This window comes from Bubalus kerabau, chromosome 2, assembly GCF_029407905.1.
Source record: "Bubalus kerabau isolate K-KA32 ecotype Philippines breed swamp buffalo chromosome 2, PCC_UOA_SB_1v2, whole genome shotgun sequence".
NCBI lineage: Eukaryota > Metazoa > Chordata > Mammalia > Artiodactyla > Bovidae > Bubalus > Bubalus kerabau.
Genome location: NC_073625.1, coordinates 173,053,465 through 173,080,307, shown reverse-complemented (window position 1 = coordinate 173,080,307; position 26,843 = coordinate 173,053,465). Strand labels below are relative to the sequence as shown.

Below are 26,843 nucleotides of genomic sequence, written 5' to 3'. Positions count from 1 at the left end.
CTGATGAAGAAACTCAAAGCAATGAATCAGCACTAAAACTATGAAACAGGAAAACTGCCCAGAAATAAAAGACCCGAATCTACATGTTTAAAAGGCCTACCAGATACTTAGGAAAATTGACCCAGAATGAGCAACTATAACACATATCCTTGTAATATTGTTTAAAGGAAAAAAGAAACAAAACACTCTGGTGCATTCAGACAAAAAGATAATCTACAAAGGCAAGGGAAGTAGACCATACCAAATGACTCAAAAATAATATATAAAGCAAGAAAACAGTATTTTCAAGAAATGTAAAGAAAATAAAATGTGAACCAAGGATATTATATCCTGCCAAACTGTACTTCAAGTTCCAGGGACATCAAAAAACAACTTTGGGGATAAGCTCCTTGATACTGGTCTTGGCAATAATTTTTTTCGACCTGATGCCAAAAGCAAAGGCAACAAAAGCAAAAATAAACAAGTGTGACTATACTAGACTAAAAACTTTACAAAGCAAAGGAAATCATCATTGCGCAAATCATTTATCTGGTAAGTTAATATCTAAAATATATAAAGAACACACACAATTCAGGGACTTTCCTGGTGGTCCACTGGTTAAGAATCTGCCTTGCAATGCACAGGGCACAGGTTCGATCCCTGGTCAGGGAAGTAAGATTCCCACATGCCTGAGAGCAACTGAGCCCACGTGTCACAACTAGAAAGTCTGTGTGCTGCAACGAGACTTCATGATGCAACAAAGACCCCGACTGCCGCAACGAAGACTGCACAGAACCAAATTAAAAAAAAGAACTCATACAATAGCAAAACAAAAAAATCCAAGTAACCAGATTAAAAAATGGGTCAAGAAGACACACAAACGATCAAGAGGTATACAAAAAGTTGCTCAACAATACCAGACATCAAGGAAATGCAAATCAAAACCAAAACGAGGTATCACCTCACACCTGTTACAACACTTATTGTCTAAGTGTTGGCAAGGATGTAGAGAAAAAAGAACCCTCATGTACTGTTGGTGGGAATGTAAATTGGTGCAGTCCCTATGGAAAATGGCATGAAGGTTCCTCAAAAAAATTAAAAATAGAACTACCATATGATCAGCAATTCCACTTCTGGGTATGTGTCTGAAGGTAGCAAAATAACTCTCTCAAAGAGATATCTGCACCCCCATGTTCACTGCAGCATTATTTATAACAACCAAGACGTGGAAACAAACTCAGGGGGCACTAAGGGATGAATGGAGAAATAAAATCTGGCACAGACACAATGGAATATCATTCGACCATAAAAAAGAAAGAACTCCCGTCATTTGCAATAACACAGATGCACTGTCAGAGTATTATCCTAAGCAAAATAAATCAAACAGAGAAAGACAAATACTGTACGATCTCACTTAGGTCTTGAATCTTAAAAAAAAAACTGGACTCATAGAAAAAGAGAGCAGATTAATGGCTGCTGGGAAGGGGAAATTGGGTGAAGATGGTCAAAGGCACAAACTTCTAGTTATAAGACAAGTAAGTTCAGGGATAGAATGTGCTGCATGGTGACTACACTTAACCCTCTTTGCGTATCTGAAATCTGCTTAAAACAGTACATCTTACAGTCCTCATCACAAGAACTACATGTTTTTACTTCTATGAACTGATAAACTGATACATGGTCATCATTTTGCAACATAAACTTGTATATTGTGCACCATTACACTCACACAATGTTATATGTCGATTCAGATCAGTTCAGTTCAGTGGCTCAGCCGTGTCCAACTTTTCGTGACCCCATGGACCACAGCACACCAGGATTCCCTGTCAATCACCAACTCCCGGAGTCTACTCACACTCATCTCCATTCAGTCGGTGACGCCATCCAACCATCTCATCTTCTGTCATTCCCTTCTCCTCCTGCCTTCAATCTTTCCCAGCATCAGGGTCTTTTCAAATGAGTCAGCTCTTCACATCAGGTGGCCAAAGGATTGGAGTTTCAGCTTCAACATCAGTCCTTTCAATGAACACTCAGGATTGATCTCCTTTAGGATGGACTGCTTGGATCTCCTTGCAGTCCAAGAGACTCTCAAGAGTCTTCTCCAACAACACATTTCAAAAGCATCAATTCTGCGGTGCTCATCTTTCATTATAGTCCAACTGTCATATCCATACATGACGACAAGAAAAACCATAGCCTTGACGAGATGGACCTTTGTTGGCAAAGTAGTGTCTCTTTTTTAATATGCTATCTAGGTTGGTCATAACTTTCCTTCCAAGGAGCAAGTGTCTTTTAATTTCATGGCTTCAGTTATCACCTGCAGTGGTTTTGGAGCCAAAAAAAAAAAGTCTCTCACTGTTTCCCCATCTATTTGCCACGAAGTGATGGGACCGGATGCCATGATCTTAGTTTTCTGAATGCTGAGTTTTAAGCTGGCTTTTTCACTCTCCTCTTTCCCTTTCATCAAGAGGCTCTTTAGTTCTTCTTTGTTTTCTGCTATAAGGGTGGTGTCATCTGCATATCTGACATTATTGACATTTCTCCCAGCAATCTTGATTCCAGCTTGTTCTTCATCCAGCCCAGCATTTCAAATGATGTACTCTGTATGTAAGTTAAATAAGTAGGGTGACAATATACGGCCTTGACATACTCCTTGCCTGATTTGGAACCAGTCTATTGTTCCATGTACAGTCCTAACTGTTGCTTCTTGACCTGCATACAGATTTCTCAGGAGGCAGGTCAGGTGGTCTGGTACTCCCATCTCTTTCAGAATTTTCCACAGTTTGTTGTGATCCACAAAGTCAAAGGCCTTGGCATAGTCAATAAAGCAAAGGTAGATTTTTTTTCCGGAACTCTCTTGCTTTTTTTATGATCCAGCAGATGTTAGCAATTTCATCTCTGGTTCCTCTGCCTTTTCTAAATCCAGCTTGAACATCTGGAAGTTCACAGTTCACGTACTGTTGAAGCCTGGCTTCGAGAATTTTGAGCATTACTTTGCTAGCGTGTGAGATGAGTGCCACTGTGTAGTAGATTTAACATTGACATTTCCTTCCTTTGGAATTGGAATGAAAACTGACCTTTTCCAGTCCTGTGGCCACTGCTGAGTTTTCCAGATTTGGTGGCATATTGAGTGCAGCACTTTCACAGCATCATCTTTCAGGATTTGGAATAGCTCAACTGGAATTCCATCACCTCCACTAGCTTTGTTCATAGTGATGCTTTCTAAGGCCCACTTGACTTCACATTCCAGGATGTCTGGCTCTAAGTGAGTGATCACACCATCGTGATTATCTGGGTCGTGAAGATCTTTTTTTATACAGTTCTTCTGTGTATCCTTGCCACCTCTTCTTAATATCTTCTCCTTCTGCTAGGTCCATACCATTTCTGTGCTTTATCGAGCCCATCTTGCATGAAATGTTCCCTTGGTATCTCTGATTTTATTGAAGAGATCTCTAGTCTTTCGCATTCTGTTGTTTTCCTCTATTTCTTTGCATTTATCACTGAGGAAGGCTTTCTTATCTCTCTTTGCTATTCTTTGGAACTCTGCATTCAAATGGGTATATCTTTCTTTTACTCCTTTGCTTTTTGCTTCTCTTCCTTTCACAGCTATTTGTCAGGCCCCCTCAGACAGCCATTTTGCTTTTTTGCCTTTCTTTTTCTTGGGGATGGTCTTGATTCCTCTCTCCTGTACAATGTCACAAACCTCCATCCATAGTTCATCAGGCACTCTATCAGATCTAGTCCCTTAAATCTATTTCTCACTTCCACTGTATAATCATAAGGGATTTGATTTAAGTCATACCTGAATGGTCTAGTGGTTTCCCCTACTTTCTTCAATTTAAGTCTGAATTTGGCAATAAGGAGTTCAGGATCTGAGCCAAGGTCAGCTCCCAGTCTTGTTTTTGCTGACTGTATAGAGCTTCTCCATCTTTGGCTCCAAAGAATATAATCAATCTGACTGCGGTATTGACCATCTGGTGATGTCCATGTGTAGAGTCGTCTCTGGTGTTGTTGGAAGAGGGTGTCTGCTACAGTGCGTTCTCTTGGTAAAACTCCAATATAACTAGAAAAAAAATAGTTTGAATGGAAATACTATCAACATGCACCCCTTCTGAACAAACTGTTGGAGAATGAGCTACATCTTTTGAAAACATGCCTGGGTAAATTTTGCAAGACAAACAGCGAACATGCTAGATATTCAATTGTAGAGGTAAAACTAAAATAAGATTGAAGTCAAACATTATCTTTTCTGCCAAAGACAAAAGAATGCAACTAGAAACTGGAAGGAGAGAGTTCCCTGGTGGCCTAGTGGTTAGGATTCGGGATTTCACTGCTGTGGCCTGAGTTGCTAGTCAAAGAAGTGAGATCCCTCCAGCTGTGCAGAGAGCAAAAAATTCTTAAAAACACTGGCAGGTAAGAGGAGAGAAAAGTAGGAAAGTAGAATAAGATCAGTTCAGTTCAGTTCAGTCGCTCAGTCATGTTTGACTCTTTGTGACCCCATGAATCATAGCACTCCAGGCCTCCCTGTCTATCACCAACTCCTGGAGTTCACTCAAACTCATGTCCATCGAGTCAGTGATGCCATCCAGCCATCTCATCCTCTGTAATAAGATCACTGACTGTTATATAGTTAATAGGTAAAAGTCAAATGATACCATTTAAAACTGGCTGAAAAGTAAAGTAAGAGAAAAGATTAAGGGCACTATAAAAATTACTAACATAAATGATGCCATTAAAATAAAGATACATTGGTAGTTTGATAGGGATCGCATTGAATCTGTAGCTTGTGTTTGGCAGTATAGTCATTTTCACAACACTGATTATTCCTATTGGGATATCTCTCCATCTGTTTATGTCGTCTTTAATTTCTTTCGTAAGTGTCTTGTAGTTTCTGTGTACAGTTCTTTTGTCTCCTTAGGTAAGTTTATTCCGAGATATTTAATTCTTTTTGTTGCAATGGTGAATGGGATTGATTGCTTAATTTCTCTTTCTGATTTTTCATTGTTAGTATATACAAATTCAAATGATTTCTGTGTATTGATTTTGTATCCTGAAACTTTGCTAAATTCACTGATTAGCTCTAGCAACTTTCTGATACTATGTTTAGGGTTTTCTATGTACAGTATCATGTCTCTGCAAACAGTGAGAGCTTTACTTCTTTTCCGATCTGGATTCCTTTTCTTTTTCTTCTCTGATTGCTGTAGCTAGGACTTCTAGAACTATGTTGAATAATGGTGGTGAAAATGGACACCCTTGTCTTGTTCCTGATCTTAGGAGGAATGCTTTCAGTTTTTCACCATTGAGAATAATTGCTGTAGGCTAATCATATATGGCCTTTACTATGTTGAGGTAGGTTCCTTCTATTCCCATTTTTTGAAGAGTTTTAATCATAAATGGGTGCTGAATCTTTTCAAAGTCTTTTTCTTCATCTATTGAGATTATCATATGGTTTGTATCTTTAAATTTGTGAATATGGTTTATCACATTGACTGATTTGCATATATCAAAGAATCCTTCCATGCCTGCAATAAATCCAACTTGATCATGGTGTATGAGATTTTTGCTGTGTTGCTGAATTCTGTTTGCTAAAATTCTGTTAAAGATTTTTTCATCTATGTTCATCAGGGATATTATATTGGCCTGCAGTTTTCTTTTTTGTGCGTTGTCTTTGTGTAGTTTTGGTATCGGGGTGATGGTGGCCTTGTAGAATGGGTTTGGAAGTGTTCCTGCCTCTGCAATTTTCTAAGAGTTTTAGAAGGATAGGCATTAGCTCTTTTCTTAGTGTTTGACAGAATTCTCCTGTGAAGCCATCTGGTCCTGGGCTTTTGCTTTTTGGGAGATTTTTTAATCACAGCTTCAATTTCAGTGCTTGTAACTGGGTTGTTCATAATTTCTATTTCTTCCTGGTACAGTCTTGGAAGGCTGAACGTTTCTAAGAATCTGTCCATTTCTTCCAGGTTATCCATTTTATTGCCATATAGTTGTTGATAATAGTCTCTTATGATCCTTTGTATTTCTGCATTATCTGCTATAATCTCTCCTTTTTCATTTCTAATTTTGTTGATTTGATTCTTCTCTCTTTTTCACTTGATAAGTCTGGCCAAAGGTTTGTCAATTTTGAAATTGTCAGTTGTGAAACAAAAAACTTCACAATTCACATGGAAACACAAAAGACCCTGAATAGCCAAAGCAGTCTTGAGAAAGAAGAATGGGGCTGGAGGAATCAACCTTCCTGACCAGATTATACTACAAAGCTATTGTCATCAAGATGGCATGATACTGGTATAAAAACAGAAATATAGATCAATAGAACAAGATAGAAAGCCCAGAAATAAACCTATGCACCTATGGGTGCCTTATTTTTGACAAAGGAGGCAAGAATATACAATGGGGCAAAACAGCCTCTTCAATAAATGGTGCTGGGAAAACTGGACAGCTACATGCAAAAGAATCAAATTAGAACACTTCCTAACACCATACACAAAGATAAACTCAAAATGGCTTAAACACCTAAATGTAAGACCAGAAACTACAAAATTCTTAGAGGAAAACATAGGCAGAACACTTGACATAAATCAAAGTAAGAACCTTCTACAGTAAAAGAAATAAAAACAGAAGTAAACAAGTGGGAACTGATTAAACTTAAAAGCTTTTGCATGGCAAAGGAAACTATAACCAAGGTGAACAGACAACCCTCAGAATGGGAGAAAAGAACAGCAGATGAAACAACTGACAAAGGATTAACTTCCAAACTATACAAGCAGCTCATACAATTTAATACCAGAAAAACAAAAAACCCAATCAAAAAGTGGGAAAAAGAACTAAACAGACATTTCTTGAAAGAAGACATACAGATGGCTAACAAACACATGAAAAGATGCTTGCTGAACATCGCTCGTTATTACAGAAATGCAAATCAAAACTACAATGAGCTATAACTTCACACCGGTCAGAATGGCCATCAACAAAAACTCTACAAACAATAAATGCTGGAGAGGGTGTGGAGAAAAGGGAACCCTCTTGCCCTGTCGGAGGGGATGTAAATTGATACAGCCACTATGGAAGATGGTATAGAGATTCCTTAGAAAACTAGGAATAAAACCACCATCAGTTGAGTTCAGTTCAGTTCACTCACTCAGGCGTGTCCGACTCTTTGCGACCCCATGAATCGCAGCACACCAGGCCTCCCTGTCCATCATTAACTCCCAGAGTTCACTTAGACTCACGTCCATCGAGTCAGTGATGCCATCCAGCCAGTGATGCCATCCAGCCATCTCTTCCTCTGTCGTCCCCTTCTCCTCCTGCCCCCAATCCCTCCCAGCATCAGAGTCTTTTCCAATGAGTCAACTCTTCACATGAGGTGGCCAAAGTACTGGAGTTTCAGCTTTAGCATCATTCCTTCCAAAGAAATCCCAGGGCTGATCTCCTTCAGAATGGACTGGTTGGATCTCCTTGCAGTCTAAGGGACTCTCAAGAGTCTTCTCCAACACCACAGTTCAAAAGCATCAATTCTTCAGTGCTCAGCCTTCTTCACAGTCCAACTCTCAGATCCATACATGACCACAGGAAAAACCATAGCCTTGACTAGACGAACCTTTGTTGGCAAAGTAATGTCTCTGCTTTTGAATATGCTATCTAGGTTGGTCATAACTTTCCTTCCAAGGAGTAAGCATCTTTTAATTTCATGGCTGCAATCACCATCAGCAGTGATTTTGGAGCCCCCCAAAATAAAGTCTGACACTGTTTCCACTGTTTCCACATTTATTTCCCATGAAGTGATGGGACCAGATGACATGATCTTCATTTTCTGAATGTTGAGCTTTAAGCTAACTTTTTCATTCTCCACTTTCACTTTCATCAAGAGGCTAATGTTTAGTTCCTCTTCATTTTCTGTCATAAGGGTGGTGTCATCTGCATATCTGAGATTATTGATATTTCACCCAGCAATCTTGATTCCAGCTTGTGCTTCTTCCAGCCCAGCGTTTCTCATGATGTACTCTGCACAGAAGTTAAATAAGCAGGGTGACAATATACAGCCTTGACGTACTCCTTTTCCTATTTGGAACCAGTCTGTTGTTTCATGTCCAGTTCTAACTGACCTGCATACAGGTTTCTCAAGAGGCAGGTCAGGTGGTCTGGTATTCCCATCTCTTTCAGAATTTTCCACAGTTTATTGTGATCCACACAGTCAAAGGCTTTGGCATAGTCAATAAAGCAGAAATAGATGTTTTTCTTGAACTCCCTTGCTTTTCTGATGATCCAGCGGATGTTGACAATTTGATCTCTGGTTCCTCTGCCTTTTCTAAAACCAGCTTGAACTTCTGGAAGTCCATGGTTCACATATTGCTGAAGCCTGGCTTGGAGAATTTTGAGCATTACTTTACTAGTGTGTGAGATGAGTGCAATTGTGCAGTAGTTTGAGCATTCTTTGGCATTGCCTTTCTTTGGGATTGGAATGAAAACTGACCTTTTCCAGTCCTGTGGCCACTGCTGAGTTTTCCAGATTTGCTGCCATATTGAGTGCAGCACTTTCACAGCATCATCTTTCAGGATTTGAAATAACTCAACTGGAATTCCATCACCTCCACGAGCTTTGCTCATAGTGATGCTTTCTAAGGTGCACTTGACTTCACATTCCAGGATGTCTGGCTCTAGGTGAGTGATCACACCATCGTGATTATCTTGGGCGTGAAGATCTTTTTCGTATAGTTCTTCTGTGTATTCCTGCCACCTCTTCTTAATATCTTCTGCTTCTGTTAGGTCCATACCATTTCTGGCCTTTATTGAGCCCATCTTCGCATGAATTGTTCTCTTGGTATCTCTAACTTTCTTGAAGAGATCTCTAGTCTTTCCCATTCTGTTGTTTTCCTCTATTTCTTTGCATTGATAGCTGAGGAAGGCTTTCTTATCTCTTCTTGCTGTTCTTTGGAACTCTGCATTCAGATGCTTATATCTTTCCTTTTCTCTCCTTTGCTTTTCACTTCTCTTCTTTTCACAGCTATTTGTAAGGCCTCCTCAGACAGCCACTTTGCTTTTTTGCATTTCTTTTCCATGGGGATGGTCTTGCTCCCTGCCTCCTGTACAATGTCATGAACCTCCAACCATAGTTCATCAGGCACTCTATCTATCAGATCTAGGCCCTTAAATCTATTTCTCACCTCCACTGTATAATCATAAGGGATTTGATTTAGGTCATACCTGAATGGTCTAGTGGTTTTCCTTCTTTCTTCAATTTCAGTCTGAATTTGGCAATAAGGAGTTCAGGATCTGAGCCACAGTCAGCTCCTGGTCTTGTTTTTGCTGACTGTATAGAGCTTCTCCATCTTTGGCTCCAAAGAATATCATCAATCTGATTTCGGTGTTGACCATCTGGTGATGTCCATGTGTACAGTCTTCTCTGGTGTTGTTGGAAGAGGGTGTTTGCTATGACCAGTGCATTTTCTTGGCAAAACTCTATTAGTCTTTGCCCTGCTTCATTCTGTATTCCAATGCCAAATTTGCCTGTTACTCCAGGTGTTTCTTGACTTCCTACTTTTGCATTCCAGTCCCCTATAATGAAAAGGACATCTTTTTTGGGTGTTAGTTCTATAAGGTCTTAGAGGTCTTCATAGAACCGTTCCACTTCAGCTTCTTCAGTGTTACTGGTTGGGGCATAGACTTGGAATACTGTGATATTGAATGGTTTGCCTGAGAAATGAAGGGAGATCCTTCTGTCGTTTTTGAGATTGCATCCAAGTACTGCATTTCAGACTCTTTTTTTGACCATGATGGCTACTCCATTTATTCTAAGGGATTCCTGCCCACAGTAGTAGATATAATGGTCATCTGAGTTAAATTCACCCATTCCAGTCCATTTTAGTTTGCTGATTCCTAGAATGTCGACATTCACTCTTGCCATCTCCTGTTTGACCACTTCCAATTTGCCTTGATTCATGGACCTGACATTCCAGGTTCCTATGCAATATTACTCTTTACAGCATTGGGCCTTGCTTCTATCACCAGTCACATCCACAGCTGGGTATTGTTTTTGCTTTGGCTCCATCCCTTCATTCTTTCTGGAGTTATTTCTCCACTGATCACCAGGAGCATACTGGGCCCCTACTGACCTGGGGAGTTCCTCTTTCGGTATCCTATCATTTTGCCTTTTCATACTGTTCATGGGGTTCTCAAGGCAAGAATACTGAAGTGGTTTGCCATTCCCTTCTCCAGTGGACCACATTCTGTCAGACCTCTCCACCATGACCCGCCCATCTTCGGTGACCCCACGGACATGGCTTAGTTTCATTGAGTTAGACAAGGCTGTGGTCCTAGTGTGATTAGATTCACTAGTTTTCTGTGATTACGGTTTCAGTGTGTCTGCCCTCTGATGCCCTCTTGCAACATCTACCATCTTATTTGGGTTTCTCTTACCTTGGACATGGGGTATCTCTTCATGGCTGCTCCAGCAAAGCGCAGCCGCTGCTCCTTACCTAGCAATCCCACTCCTAGGCATATACCCTGAGGAAATCGAAATTGAAAAAGACACAGGCATCCCATTGTTCACTACAGAACTATTTACAATAGCTAGGACATGGAAGTAAAGTAAATGTCCGTTGACAGATGAATGGATAAAGAACTTTGGTACATATACACAATGGAATATTACTGAGCCATGAAATTAAAAGATGTTTGCTTCTTGAAAGACAAGTTATGACCAACCCAGACAGCATATTAAAAAGCACAGACATAACTTTGCCAACAAAGGTATGTCTAGTCAAAGCTAGTTTTTCCAGTAGTCATGTATGAATGTGAGAGTTGGACTATAAAGAAAGCTGAGCATGAAAGAATTGATGCTTTTGAACTATGGTATTGGAGAAGACTCTTGAGAGTCCCTTGGACTGCAAGGAGATCCAACCAGTACATCCTAAAGGCAATCAGTCCTGAGTATTCACTGGAAGGACTGATACTGAAGCTGAAACTTCAATATTTTGGCCACCTGATGCGAAGAACTGACTCATTGGAAAATACCCTGATGCTGGGAAAGATTGAAGGCGAGAGAAGAAGGGGACGACAGAGGATGAGATGGCTGGATGGCATCACCGACTGAATGGACATGAGTTTGAGAAAGCTCCAGGAATTGGTGATAGACAGGGAAGCCTGGCGTGCTGCAGTCCATGGGGTCCCAAAGCGTCAGACACGACTGAGTAACTGATCTGAACTGAACTGAACTGCCATAAAAAGGAAAGCATTTGAGTCCGTTCTAATGAGATGGATGAACCTAGAACCTATTATACTGAGTGAAGTTAGTCAGAAAGAGAAATATCGTATTCTAATGCATATATACAGAATCTAGAAAAATGATACTGAAAAATTTATTTACAGGGCAGCAATGGAGAAACAAAGAGAATAGACTTATGGACATGGGGAGAGGTGAGGAGAGGGTGAGATGTACAGAAAGAGTAACATGGAAACTTATATTACCATATGTAAAATAGATAGCCAACAGGAATTTGCTGTATGGCTCAGGAAACTCTAACAAGGGCTCTGTATCAACCTAGAGGGGTGGGATGGGGACGTAGGTTTAAAAGGGAGGGGACATATATATACCTACGGCTGATTCATGTTTAGGTTTGACAGAAAGCAAAATTCTGTAAAGCAATTATTGTTCAATCAAAAAATTAATTTTTTAAATAAAGATACAAATGTTCCCAGATATCAAAAGAAGTGCTTAAAAAACAAAGATAACATATAAATAGAGAAAGACAGTAAATACAACATAATACACAAAGCACTGACAAACAGCACACAGAATATAGTGCATGTACACTCTACAAAGTTGACTTAATGAAGGGTTACTTACACAATTCGCTATCCATCTGAAAGAAAATACCAACCTGTCTTAAACTCATTCCTTTGAAAACAAGAGAGGAGGCCCAATGACCAGCATGCAGGAAGTTTCCTGGGAAGAGGTCATAGGAGAAACACCTGGAAGTAAGTGAAGGAAGCTGAGGTGAGAATGGGGAGAAACTGGTTCAATGAGGGTGCAGGGAGAGCCTCAGGTAATGCTCATGGAGCTCCAGAGCTTGGATTGTCCCTAAAGGAGTTGTCCAGAGTTGTCCCTAATGGAGGCGAGTTTGCTTGGAGACTATATCCCTGCCTCACTCAGTTAGCTCTGAGGATGCCTCTTAGACAGAGTGTAACCTTGGCCAACGGCAATTCCCAGAAAGGAATGCAGCTGTAAGCAACCAGCCTGTGTAGGTGGAAAACATGTAGCTCGGTGGGGAAGAGAAGGTCTATCAGAGAGTACTGTAACATCCACAACATTATATGGCAATAAAAATCCATTAACAGGCCACAATGAGGATAAATCTTGCAAATACAGCAACAGGTTAAAAAGTATATAAGCAACATGATTATATTTACATAAGTTAGTTAGTCCAGTTGCTCAGTCGTGTCCAACTCTTTGCGACCCCATGAACCGCAGTACGCTAGGCCTCCCCGTCCATCACCAACTCCCAGAGTTCACCCAAACTCATGTCCATTGAGTCGGTGATGCCATCCAACCATCTCATCCTCTGTCGTCCCCTTTCCTCCTACCCTCAATCTTTCCCAGCATTAGGGTCTTTTCAAATGAGTCAGCTCTTCGCATCCAGTGGCCAAAGTTTTGCAGATTCAGCTTCAGCATCAGTCCTTCCAATGAATGCTGCTAAGTCGCTTCAGCTTCAGCATCAGTCCTTCCAATGAATGCTGCTAAGTCGCTTCAGTCGTGTCCGACGCTGTGCGACCCCATAGATGGCAGCCCATCGGGCTCCCCTATCCCTGGGACTCTGAAGGCAAGAACACTGGAGTGGCTTGCCATTTCCTTCTCCAATGCAGGAAAGTGAAAAGTAAAGTGAAGTTGCTCAGTCATGTCTGACTCTTAGTGACCCATGGACTGCAGCCTACCAGGCTCCTCCGTCCATGGGAATTTCCAGGCAAGAGTAATGGAGTGTGTTGCCATTGCCTTCTCCATTCCAATGAATACTCAAGACTGATTTCCTTTAGGATGGACTGGTTGGATATCCTTGCAGTCCAAGGGACTCTCAAGAGTCTTCTCCAACACTACAGTTCAAAAGCATCAATTCTTCAGCTCTCAGCCTTCTTTATAGTCCAACTTTCACATCCATACATGACCACTGGAAAAACCACAGCCTTGATTAGACGGACCTTTGTTAACAAAGTAATGTCTCTGCTTTTCAATATGCTGTCTAGGTTGGGCATAACTTTCCTTCCAAAGAGTAAGTGTCTTTTAATTTCATGGCTGCAATCACCATCTGGAGTGATTCTGGAGCCCCCCAAAATAAAGTCTGACACTGTTTCCCCATCTATTTGCCATGAAGTGATGGGACCAGATGACATGATTTTAGTTTTCCCAATGCTGAGCTTTAAGTCAACTTTTTCACTCTCCTGTTTCACCTTCATCAAGAGGCTCTTTAGTTCTTCACTTTCTGCCATAAGGGTGGTGTCATCTGCATATCTGAGGTTATTGATATTTCTCCCGGCAATCTTGATTCCAGCTTGTGCTTCCTCCAGCCCAGCATTTCTCATGATGTACTCTGCATATAAGTTAAATAAGCAGGGTGACAATATACAGCCTTGACGTACTCCTTTTCCTATTTGGAACCAGTCTGTTGTTCCATGTCCAGTTCTAACTGTTGCTTCCTGACCTGCATACAGGTTTCTCAAGAGGCAGGTTACGTGATCTGGTATTCCCATCTCTTTCAGAATTTTCCACAGTTTGTTGTGATCCACACAGTCAAAGGTTTTGGCATAGTCAATAAAGCAGAAGTATATGTTTTCTGGAACTCTCTTGCTTTTTCCATGATCCAGTGGAAGTTGGCAATTTGATCTCTGGTTCCTCTGCCTTTTCTAAATCCAGCTTGAACATGTGGAAGTTGACAGTTCACATACTGTTGAAGCCTGGCTTGGAGAATTTTGAGCATTACTTTACTAGCATGTGAGATGAGTGCCATTGTGCAGTAGTTTGAGCATTCTTTGGCATTGCCTTTCTTTGGGATTGGAAAACTGACCTTTTCCAGTCCTGTGGCCACTGCTGAGTTTTCCAGATTTGCTAGCATATTGAGTGCAGCACTTTCACAGCGTCATATTCCAGGATTTGGAATAGCTCAACTGGAATTCCATCACCTCCACTAGCTTTGTTTGTAGTGATGCTTTCTAAGGCCCACTTGACTTCACATTCCAGGATATCTGGCTCTACGTGAGTGATCACACCATCATGGTTATCTGGGTCGTGAAGATCTTTTTTGTATAATTCTTCTGTGTATTCTTGCCACCTCTTCTTAATATTTTCTGCTTCTGTTAGGTACATACCATTTCTGTCCTTTGTTGTGCTCATCTTTGTGTGAAATGTTCCCTTAGTATTTCTAATTTTCTTGAAGTGATCTCTAGTCTTTCCCATTCATAACAAACTAACTTCTCCCAAATTAACCAACAGATACAATAAATCACAATAAAGTTAACAATATCTTATTTTCTAATTAGATTGAATGAGTTAAAAATTAATTTGGAATGTAAGACCTAAAACTGTAAAACTTTTAAAACACAGGGCAAAAGTTGTAAAATATTTTATGTGGCAATGATTTCTTGCATATGACACCAGAGGTATAGACAACAAAATAAAAAACAAATCATGAACATTAAAAAACTTTGAGCATCAAAAGACTCTATGCACAGAGTAAAAGAGCAACCCACAGAAGCTGGGAGGGGGGAGTAGATCTGCAAATCACAAATTTGATAGGGATTAAAACCCAAAATACATAGAGAACTAAAACTCAATGACAATAAAACATATAACACAATTCGAAAACGAGCAAAGGATCTGACTGGATATTACTCCAAAGAAGGTACATGAGTGGCCTATAAGCACATTTAAGAGTTGTACCATAAAGAAGGCTGAATGCTAAAGAAATGATGCTTCTGAACTGTGGTGTTGGAGAAGACTCTTGAGAGCCCCTTGGACAGCAAGGAGATCAAACCAGTCAATCCTAAAGAAAATGAACCCTAAATATTCATTGGAAGGACTAATGCTGAAGCTGAAGTTCCAGGACTTGGGCCATCTGATGCGAAGAGCCAACTCACTGAAAAAGACCTTGGTGCTGAAAAAGACTGAAGGCATGAGAAGGAGATGACAGAGGATGAGGTGGTTGGATGCAATCACCCACTCAATGGACGCGAGTTTGAGTGAGCTCCAGGAGATGGTGAAGAATAGAGAAGCCTGGCGTGCTGCAGTCCATGGGGTCTCAGCTGAACATGACTGAGTGACTGAACAACAAGCCCATGGAAAGATGCTCAACATTAATAATCATAGGGTACTAAAAACCTAAACTACAGTGAGCTACCAACTCACACCCAAATGGCTACTATCGAAAAAAAACAAAAACAGAACAGTAAGTGTGGTGAGGATGGTGAGAAAGTGGAATCCTTGCACTCTGTTGGCAAAATGTAAAGCAGTAGAGCTGCTATTTAAAATAGTATGGCAGTTCCCCCAAAAATCAAAAGTTAAAAACAGAATTATTATACATCAGCCATTCCACTTCCGGAATCATACCCTAAAGGACTGAAAGCAGAGTCTCAAAGAAGTATCTGTACATTCATGTTCACAGTAGCATCATTCACAATAGCTAAAACATGGAAGCAATCGTGACCATCAAAAGAATAAGTCAACAAAACATGGTACACATATACATACAATGGAATATTATTCAGTCTTAAAAAGGAAGGGAATCATTAAGGTAATTCATTCACGCGACACCATGAATGAATCCCGAGGACATTATGCTAAGCAAAATAAGCCAATCACAAAAAAGACAAATACTCAATGATTCTACTTTTATGAAGTACTAAGAGTAGGCAAAATGAGATTCAGAAAATAGAATGGTGTTTGCTGGGTGCTAGGGTACAGGAGATGGGAATGGGGGATTACTGTTTAATGCGTAGGGAGTTTCAGTTTTACAAGATGAAATGAGTTATGATATGGATGCTGGCAGTCCTAAAAAAGAGTTAAAGTCGTAAATTTAATGTGTATTTAACCATAATAAATGGAGACGGAAATGGCAACCCACTCCAGTATTCTTGCCTGGAGAATCCCATGGACAGAGGAGCGTAGCGGACTACAGTCCATGGGGTTGCAAAGAGTCGGACACAACTAAGTGACTAACACACACCATAATAAAAAAATAATTCTTTAATCGACAGAAAATAAAGTATGGGATAAGCAAAAAAAAAAAAAGGAAAAATAAGCAAAACAACAACACAAATTCTGGAAATAAAGAGTAAGGATTAGCCCCATCTAATTATTAAACCAATTATAAAATTGCAATAATTAAAATATACACTGTAAATGAAAAAGCATATAGGTCAATGGACCAGAAAAACAAGTGCAAGTATAGACCTAAATCTACAAAGAAACTTAGTATATATTAAAGTTGATACTTCAAATTAGTAAAATATAAATGGTTCAGGTAGATTATTCAATAAATAGCAATGGGATATGTGACAATTGAGTAATCAACTGAAAAAAATTAACTGGAGCCATAATTTGTACTTCATTCAAAATAAATTTCAGATGCAGCAAAAAACCCAATGCAATGTTTTGGTATTGGGGAAAAAAAAGGAAGTTAGATTTTTTAATGTCTATGTAGAAAAATTCTTTAAAATATGAACTCAAACCAGGAGTCATCAAGGGAACAAAACTGATATAACTACTTTTTTTTTTTTTTAAAGAAAACACAATAAAGAAACATCTAAGAAAATAAACTGGAAAAAAGTATCTGCAATTCACATTGCAGAAAAAGAACTACTTTCTAGCCTATGAAAACTCCTATAAATAAATAGAACAACAAGAGCCTAAAGAAAACGGGCAAAGGATACATGACAGAAAACAAATAGATTTTAAACACTGAAAAAATATATTCTATATATAAAATAGATAACTGATAAGAACCTATCATATAGCACAGGGAATTCTACTCAATACTCTGTAATGAGGTATACAGGAACAGAATCTAAAAAAAGAGTAGATCTACGTATATATATATAAATGATTCAGTTTGCTGTGTAGCAGAAACTAACACAATAGTATAAAACCACTATACTCCAATAAAAATTATATATATATGTATATGTGTGTGTATATATATACACTTAACCTCTCTTATAAGAGAAATGCAAAATTATGTTGTAATATACAAGATGATAAATACTGACACCAGTATCTATACATAGAAAGAAGACTACCTCCGAGGAAAGGAACTAACTGTCTGGATATACAACAGAGTGGGAAAAACACCTTTTTCTTTTCTTTGATCAAATAATAAGATGAGCTACTTACATCTTTTATACATTCTATATTTTTATCATTAACACAAAGTATCTACATAACACCAACTTAACTTTTAATTCTGTGTTTTCTTTCATAGAGAAATAATACTTCTATTTTCAAATAAGTAGAAATAATCATCTGAGGTACACAGCATCAGGATATGGTTTTTGTAGTATTGTAGACAGAATCCTTACTTAAGGAACTTAAAAAACTATAATTATTGCAATCAAATTCTACGTAATGAAAAGTCTTTTTCTACAATAAGGTAGAAAACTAAACAAGACCAAATTCACCAAATCTGACACATGATGCAACGTAGCAACACGTGGGACTCCAGGATAAAATTACAAGGAACATGGGTTTTCAGAAGCCAGAAGATGGCGGTATTACCTCATTGATGCCTTACTGGTACCTACATCTAAGCACTCAACTTCTTGTTATCAAGAGATCCGTTCTTCCTTTTCCCTCTGTCTCTCTTCCACTGCCCTTCTGCACTCCCGCATATATCATATATCTACCTAGCCTTCTACCCTTCACCCAAGATATGAAACTGAAATAAACATTAGAGGAAAAGGAAGATAGAAGAAATTTCTGAATTTATAAGAATACTATTTTTAAGTGAATATATTTAAAATGTATAAGGTTCCTTTTGTTTTAAAACTCAAAGCATAAATGATCGACAACATTCTATATGCTTAGATGGACAATACAATGATTCACAATTTTTAAAGACTATAATTCATTTGTAGCTATTATAAAATACTGGCTTTATTCCCATGTTGTACAATATATCCTTGTAGCTTATTTCTTTTACACCTAGCAGTTGCCACCTCTTAATCCTCTAACCCTATTTTACCCCCCTCTCTTCCCTCTCCTTACAGGTAACCACTAGTTCGTTCTCTATATCTGAGTCTGGTTCTTTTTATTATATTCACTAGTTTAATATTATTATTCATCACGAGTTAGAGTCCACATATAAGTAATAACATACAGTAATTATTTTTCTCTAACTTATTTCACTAAGTATAACACCCTCCAAGCTATCCATGTTGCTGCAAATGCAAATTTTCATTCTTTTTTCTGGTTGAGTAGTATTTCACTGAAGAGAGAATAGTCTTAAACGGTATACGTTATGTATACCACATCTTCTTTACCCACTCATCTGGTGACGGACACTTAGACTGCTTCCATATCTCAGCTATTGTAACAATACTCCTATTAAAACTGGGGTGTGTGCATCTTTTCTAATTAGTGGTTTCCATTTTCTTTGGATGTACACCCAGGAACAGAATTGCTGGTAACTCTATTTATCTATTTAGTTTTCTGGAGAACCTCTATACTGTTTTCTCTAGTGGCTGCACCAATTTACATTCCCACTAACAGTGAGTGCACTTTTCTCCACATTTTCAGCAACATTTGCTATTTGTGGTCTTTTGATGATACCATTTATGACAAGTGTGAGATGATACCTCATTTAATTTGCACTTCTCTGACAATTAGCAATGCTGAACATCTATTGTGCCTATTGACCATCTATATGTCTTCTTTGGGAAAAAAATGTCTATTCAGATCATCTGCCTATTTTTTAAAAAATATTTATGTGCATGAGCTGTTTATATATTTTGGGTATTATCTGTCATATCATTTGCAAATATTTTCTCCCATTTACTAGGCTTTTTCTTTTGTTGATGGTTTCATTTGCTCTGCAAAAGCTTTTCTAAGTTTAATTAGGTCCTTTATTTTTACTTCTGTTTCCTTTGTCTTAGGAGACAGATCCAAAAAATATGTTGCTACAATTTGTGTCAAAGAGTGTTCTGCCTGTTTTCTTCTAGGAGTTTTATGGTTTCCAGGTTTACATTTAGGTCTTTAATCCATTTTTTAAGCTTGTGTATATGCTGTGAAAAAATGTTCTAATGTCATTCTTTTATTGTACATGTAGTTATCCATAAGATTCATTTGCTAAATATGAAAACAAAAGTTTACATCCGTTCTCTTCTGAATCTACACTAAAATGAAGCTAAAGAACTAAAAAAAGACAAACCCATCAAAACACAAATACGTATGTATCATGAAAGGAGACATTAGCTGATGAGGGACCTACATAAAGCTTACTGAAGCTAGACAGAGGAAAGGTGAAGCTGGCTTGGTAAAACAGAACAAGCCAAACATGTGCATGTGAGCATGGATGAGGGTATGACACCAATAAGCTGCAAACACAACAGAAAGGCTTGAAAACTGGGATATCTGAAGGTAGGGGTCTGGCTCATGGCTGAAAACAGAAACACTGGTTGAAAAGTTGAATAAAAACAGTCTTCAGGGGACTTCCCCGGTGGTCCAGTGGCTAAGACTCCATGCTCCTAATGCAGGGCGCCAGGGGTTCAATCCCTGGTCAGGGAAATAGATCTCACGTGCCACAGCTAAAGATCCTGTGTGTTGCAACCAACATTCAGCACAGCCAAATAAATACATTTTTAAAAAAGGAAACAGTTTTCACTCAGAAGCCTTACCATGTATGTAGCCAGGAAACTGCCTCTCCTGCACCCCAACAAGAGACAAGTGATTTACCTTAAGACAGTTAACCAGACAGGATGTAGAAATCAGGTACACACAGGGGTGGTATGTCACAGCATACCACGAAGAGATTAAAGATTTGTTAGACCCCAACCCAAATCAGCTTCCAGAACACAAGCCAATCAAACAACAAGCCAATCAACCAGGAGACTAGGAGATTCCTCCCCAGGAAACCTGACCCAAAAGAAAAGACCTTCAATCATTCAGTCACCCTGTCTTAAGACTTGCAGTTAACAACTCCCCTCAAACGGAGTTTTTACTGCCTCTCTCTTTAATCTGAACAGATGGCCAAAGTTTACTGAACAACTGAGGAAACTCTAACATGAAATCAAGGGACCAAATTAACAAAACAGAAGAAATGAAAGATGAGAGAAAAGAAAGGAAGGGGAGAAGGAGGAAAAGTAATGAAACGGTAGGAAATTTCCCACAAACTAGAACAAAAACCTTTTCAACGTAGAAAAAAAAAAGTCAGAGCACCAATCTAGAATGTCCAACTTAAAGGGAATTTCAGAAAAAGAAAAGAGGAAAGAAATTATACTCCCCAAATGACATACTTGTTTCTGCCAACGTAGTGAGCTATAAACTACACCTTCACAAACATCTAGAGATGCTGGCTAAAGTAAAACAAATGTTCCTGCAAATGCTGAGCTCACCAAAAAAAGCAGTTTTCGGCTGCCATGGAGGATTTTTATCAACACAAATAATCAAAACTTTTGACTTTCAATGGTGTTAAAATTAAGGTGACAAGAGACAAGGCCTTGGGAATCACATGAAGAGCTGGAACACCAAAGGCACACGCAGCAAAAGAAAAAACAGACAAACAGAACTTCACAAAAAAACTAAATTTTGTGCATCAAAAGATCCAATCCACAAAGTAAAAAAGCACCCCCACAGAACAGGAGCAAATATCTGCAAATCGCACATACAGCAAGGGATCAATATCCAAAATATACAAAATACTGCACAAAATTTAACATAATTCAACCACCAGAAGAAATCCAAACAACACTATTCCAAAGTGGGCAAAGACTTGAATAGATTTTCCTCTGAGATGTACAAACGGCCAACAAGCACACGAAAAGATACTCAATGTCACAAATCAATAGAAAAAGGCAAAATAAAAGCATAGTGAGGTTCTACCTCACATCCATTAGAATGGCTTCTCTCAAAACAAGAAGTGCTAGCAAGAATGTACAAAAATTGAGACTCTTGTGCACTTCCCATGGGAATATAAAATAGTCCAACTAGTGAGGCATTTAAACAGTATGGAAGCTCCTGAAAAAAGCCAAAGTAGAATTACCATATGATCAGTAAATTCCACTTCCGGGTATATACTCAAAAAACTGAAAGCAGGGTCTAGTTTTTTATTTCTGTACAAGAGATATTTGTATAGTCACGTTCACAGCAGCCTTATTTACAACAGCTAAAATTTGGAAATAACCCAAGTATCCATCAACAGATGAATGGGATAAGCAAAATATGATACGTGCATACATACACTGGGATATTATACAACTTAGAGAAGAAGAAAATTATGACACTATAAAATGGATGAATCTTGAGGACACTATACTAAGTGAAAGAAGCCAATCACACAAATACTGTATGATCCTACTTCTATGATTTATATAACCACTTAGAGTAATCAAAATCATAGAGACAGAAAGCAGATGGTGGTTGTCAGGGGCTAGGGAAGGGGAGATATTATTTAATGGGTACAGAGTTTCAGATTTTAAGATGAAGACTGCTGTAGAAAGAAGCAAATACACTTAGTAACAGTGAATTGTATACTTTTAAATGGTTAAGATAGCAAACTTGATGTGTATTTGCCACAGTTTTTTTTAAATGGGGGGAAAATGCAGGCAGAGAGAAAAGTGGATTATTTACAAACAAATGACAATCAGACTGCAGTAAACAGTCACTAGCAGTAAAAGTAAAAACATCATGAAGAAATATCTTTAAGGTGTTAAGGGAAAATGATAGAGAATAGAAGAGAATCCTAAAATATTTTTCAAAAATAGGGGTGAAATAAAAAACATTTTCAGTGAGTTTATCTTCAGTAGACATTCAATAAAGAGACATCCAAAGGATATACTTCAGGAAAATGGAAATAAGAAACTAAGAATGCAAAGGAAATTCAAGACAAATAAAAAAATAAGAAAGGTATGAAAAAAAAAAAAATATATATATATATAAAAGAATACCTCCAGAGAAAGTAACGGAATGAAAAAAAGACAATGTGACTCTATAAATAGACAAATGATCTTTATAATAATAGCATTATAGAGAATTAAAAGGATATAATGATTAAAGGTTCTTTACAGCAGGAAGACACAAAACTTCTAAATTTGGATGTATTTTATAACACAGCTCACAAATATATAAGGCAAAAAAAAAGGGCACATTTATAAGGGGAAACTGAGAAATCTACAATTACAAAAGAGATTTTTTAACATACGCCTCTCAGTAATGATGAGCCAAAGAGATAAAATAAGAAAGTCAGTGAAAGGATACACAAAACTTCATCAACACAATTAGGAAGTGTGCTCTAAGAGGTATATGTATTGCAAACTGCCCCCAAAATGGAAGAATACCCATTGTCTTCCAAAGAATTCTCCTCAAAACCTCATTTGATGAGGTCAGTATTACCTTTACACCAAAGCCAGAAAACAGGACCAATGTGTTAAACTATAGTAGAGTTTAACTTATGTACAGCAACAAAATCAATACAGAAAACCACAAAGATCCATAAATACTAGGAGAATTATAATGGTAACAACAGTCCAATAGTAGGAAAAATTAAATACTTAACAATAAACTGTAAGAAACATATAAAACTTGTATGAGAGAACTGAAAACATGTCTACACAAAGCCCACACGTGAACGTTCACAGCAACGCTCTAACAGCCCAAAACTGTAAAAAAAAAAAAACACACGAAATGTCCACCAACTGATGAATGGATAAATAAAACGGCTTTAATCTATACAATACAATGTATACTGTTTGGCAATAAATTGGAAATGAAGTACAGCATGTATAAACCTAGAAAATACTACCCTACGTGAAAGAAGGCAGTTCACGAAAAGCCACATTTTATATGTCTCCATTTATGTGAGATACTCAGAGTGGGCAAATCCAAGAAACATTAAAGTAAATTAGCAGTTGCCAAGGGCTAGAAGGGAGAAGGGAATGAGGAGCGACTGCTAATGGGTAGTTTCTCTTTGGGGGGATGGAAATGTTCTGGAATTAGGTGATGGTGATGGTTGCTCATATCTGTGAATATACCAAAAACCACTGAATCATATACTTTAAAAGGTGAATTTTATGGTATGTGAATTATAGTGCAATAAAGCTTTTAAAAAAAAAATTGAGGAAATTTTTCAATACTCCTAAAGAAGACCGGAACAGCAGAAAGACATAGCCTGTTCTTGAATAAGACAATTGAACATTACAGATATAAATTCTCCCTAATTTATAAATTCAACGTAATCCAAATAAAAATACTAACTAGCCATTTTACAGAGTTAGACAAGTTGCCAGGCAAAACTAACTAGGAAAGGACTGGAAAAGAAAAACTATGAAGGGAAAACAACCTTACCACACATTAAAATACACTATAAAGCCTCTGTAATTAAAACATTGTGGAACAAATGCACAAACAGGCCAGAGGACCAGTGGACAAAGTCCAGAATTAGACCTAAATACATACGAAAAATTAGTGTATGACAAAGGTGGCATGTCCAATCATTGTGTAAAGATGGACTTTTTTCAGATTTTTAAAAAATTGTGGTTAAAATACACATAACCTAGAATTTACTATCCCAACCATTTTTCAATTTAGAGTTCAGCAGCGTCAAGTACGTTCACACTGCAGTGCCAACCTCTAGACCACTTTTCATCTTGAAAAACTAAAACTACGTAATCATTATCTCCACGTTAACATAAACAGTAACTAAACACTCACCCTTCTCCCATCCCTTGACAAATACCATTCTACTTTGTCTCTATGATTTTGATTACTCTAAGTGCCTCATATAAGGGGAATCAAACAGTATTTGTCTTTTTGTGACTGGCTTATTTCACTTAGTACCATGTCCTCAGTCCATCCATGTTGCAGAACGTGTCAGAATGTTCTTCCTGTTAAAGGCTAAACAATATTCCACTGTGTGTATATGCCACATTTTTCTAATCCTCTCAGTTGTCAATGGACAGGTGGGTAGCCTCCATCTTCTATGAACACGGGTGTGAACATAAGGAGACAAGTATCGCTGTGAGACTCTGCTCCAAATGCTTTTGAGTATATACCCAGAAGTGGAATTACTGGATCACATAGTAATTCTACTCTGAACTTCTGAGGAACTTCCATACTGTTTTCCACACTGGCTGTACCATTTCATATCACCCATGGTGCAAGAGTTTCAATTTCTCTACCAACCAAGGTTCCGATCTTCACCGATATTTGTTACTTTGTTTTTTGTTTTTTTGATAGGTGTTCATCCTAATAGGCGTGAGGTGTCTCTCACTGTGGTTTTGATTTGCATTTCCCTAATGATGAGTGGATGTTCAATATTTTTTCATGTGCTTTTTGGCCATCTGCATATTATCTTTGGAGAAATGTCTATTTAAGTCCTTTGCTCATTTCTGAATCAGGTTGTTTGGGTTCTGGTAGAAGTACCTGACATGTTCTAGATATTAATCCCTTTTGAGATACATGATTTGCAAATATTTTCTCCCATTCCGCAGGCCACCTTCTACTCTATTAATGGTGTCTTTTGATGCACAGTTTTTAATTCTGATGTAGTACAGTTTATCTATTTTTACTTTTGTTACCTGTGCTTGTTATCATGTCCAAGAAATCAATCCCAAGTCATAAAGATTCCTACCTATGTTTTCTTCTAGGAGTTTAGGAATTTAATAGTTTCAGGTGTTAAGTTTAGGTATTTGATTCATTTTTAGTTAATTTTCATATATGGTAGAAAGGCCCAATTTTATTCTTTTTCATGTGGATACCAAGTTTTCCCAACATCATTTGCAGAAAAGACTGCTCTTTCCCCACTGAACAGTCTTGGCATCCATGTCAAAAATAATCTGCCTGTATACGCAAAGGTTTATTCTGGGCTATTATATTTCACTGATTTATATGTCTGCCTTTATGCTAGTATCACATTGCTTGATTACTGTAGTTTTGCACTGCTGCTGCTGCTAAGTCGCCTCAGTCGTGTCCGACTCTGTGCGACCCCATGGACTGCAGCCTACCAGGCTTCTCTGTCCATGGGATTCTCCAGGCAAGAACACTGGAGTGGGCTGCCATTTCCTTCTCCAATGCATGAAAGTGGAAAGTGAAAGTGAAGTCACTCAGTCGTGTCTGACTCTTAGCGACCCCATGGACTGCAGCCTACCAGGCTCCTCCAGCCATGGGATTTTCTGGGCAACAGTACTGGAGTGGGGTGCCATTGCCTTCTCCAACTGTAGTTTTGTGATAAGTATTGAAATTGGGAAGTGTGAGTCCTCTAGCTTTGTTCCCTTTTAGGATTATTTTGGCTATTTGAGGTCCTTTAAGATTCTATATCAATTTTAGGATAAGGACTTCCTTGGTAGTCCAGTGGCTAAGACTCTGTGAAAGACAAAAAGACACATCATTTTTTGTGATATTTTTAGTACAAATGCATAACCATATTCCAATTAGCAACACTGGACAAAATAAAACAAAGGCCAGTACTGATCAAAAATATATGATCAGTACTCTTCAAAAAGTATCAAGATCACGTGAGAGAATACTAAGAAGAAACAACTAAGAGGAAACAATTGCAATGTGCAATACTGAAAAGGATCCTGGAACAGAAAAATGTTACTACTGAAAAAAAAGGTGAAATTAAAATTAAGATCTGTAGTTTAGTTAGTAATATTTTTGTTTGTCGCTGTTTAGTCACTAAGTTGCATCCAACTGTTTCTGACCCCATGGGTTGTAGTCCACCAGGCTCCTCTGTCCATGACTTATGTTAATTTCTTGCTCCTGATAATTATACTATGGTTATGACAATGTTAAGATTAGGAAACTGTATTTTTCCTGTAAGCCTAAAATTAGTTCAAAGTAAAAAGGCTTTAAAAAAAAAAAAGTACTGCAATTATTACACCATTAAGTGTGATAACCATCAAAAGCACTAAAAGCAGATATGGCCAAAGGTAGTCTTACAAATTCACACTGTTAGAAGTCAGTACAGTTCCTTTGGGGAGGAGGTGTTCATGAATGGAAAGGGCCAGCACGGTGCTGGCAATGGTCTGTGTCTGGATCTATGGTGCTAGTTACACAGAGGTGTTATTTTATCAGTGAAAATTTGTCCTATTTTAGAAACCTATCACCTTTCAGTAAAAAAAAACAAACAAAAAAAAAGTGGTTTTACCCCTGGAGAATGGGACTAAAAATAATTAGACTTTTCTTGCAGAAAATTATTTTTTTTAATTTAAATTTATTTTAATTGGAGGCTAATTAATTTACAATATTGTATTGATTTTGCTATTGATAACTTCCAAATAGTAATAGATGGGGCAACAGTGGAAACACCGTCAGACTTTATTTTTTTGGGCTCCAAAATCACTGCAGATGGTGACTGCAGCCAGGAAATTAAAAGATGCTTACTCCTTAGAAGGAAAGTTATGACCAACCTAGACAGCAAATTAAAAAGCAGAGACATTACTTTGTCAATGAAGGTCCATCTAGTCAAGGCTATGGTTTTTCCGGTGGTCATGTATAGATGTGAGAGTTGGACTGTGAAGAAAGCTGAGCGCCGAAGAATTGATGCTTTTGAACTGTAATGTTGGAGAAGACTCTTGAGAGTCCCTTGGACTGCAAGGAGATCCAACCAGTCCATCCTAAAGGAGATCAGTCCTGGGTGTTCATTGGAAGGACTGATGCTGAAACTGAAACTCCAATA

The 26,843-nt window shown here is 38.2% G+C and overlaps 1 protein-coding gene across 19 annotated transcripts in view; it reads right to left on the bottom strand.

The window, feature by feature from the left end:
- The window catches only part of TFDP2 (transcription factor Dp-2), a 195,080-nt gene that overhangs the window by 154,018 nt on the left and 14,219 nt on the right, over positions 1-26,843 (bottom strand). For 12 of the 19 annotated variants that reach the window (XM_055569469.1, XM_055569474.1, XM_055569466.1 and 9 more), the window contains one exon: positions 11,853-11,943. The exons of 4 other annotated variants lie outside the window; for them this stretch is intronic. The gene's annotated coding sequence lies outside the window, so the exon portion shown is untranslated. Of the gene's footprint in view, positions 1-3,781; positions 4,043-11,852; positions 11,944-26,843 lie in introns of all 19 variants that reach the window. 3 more of the 19 variants (XM_055569470.1, XM_055569468.1, XM_055569475.1) reach the window with 1 other exon arrangement.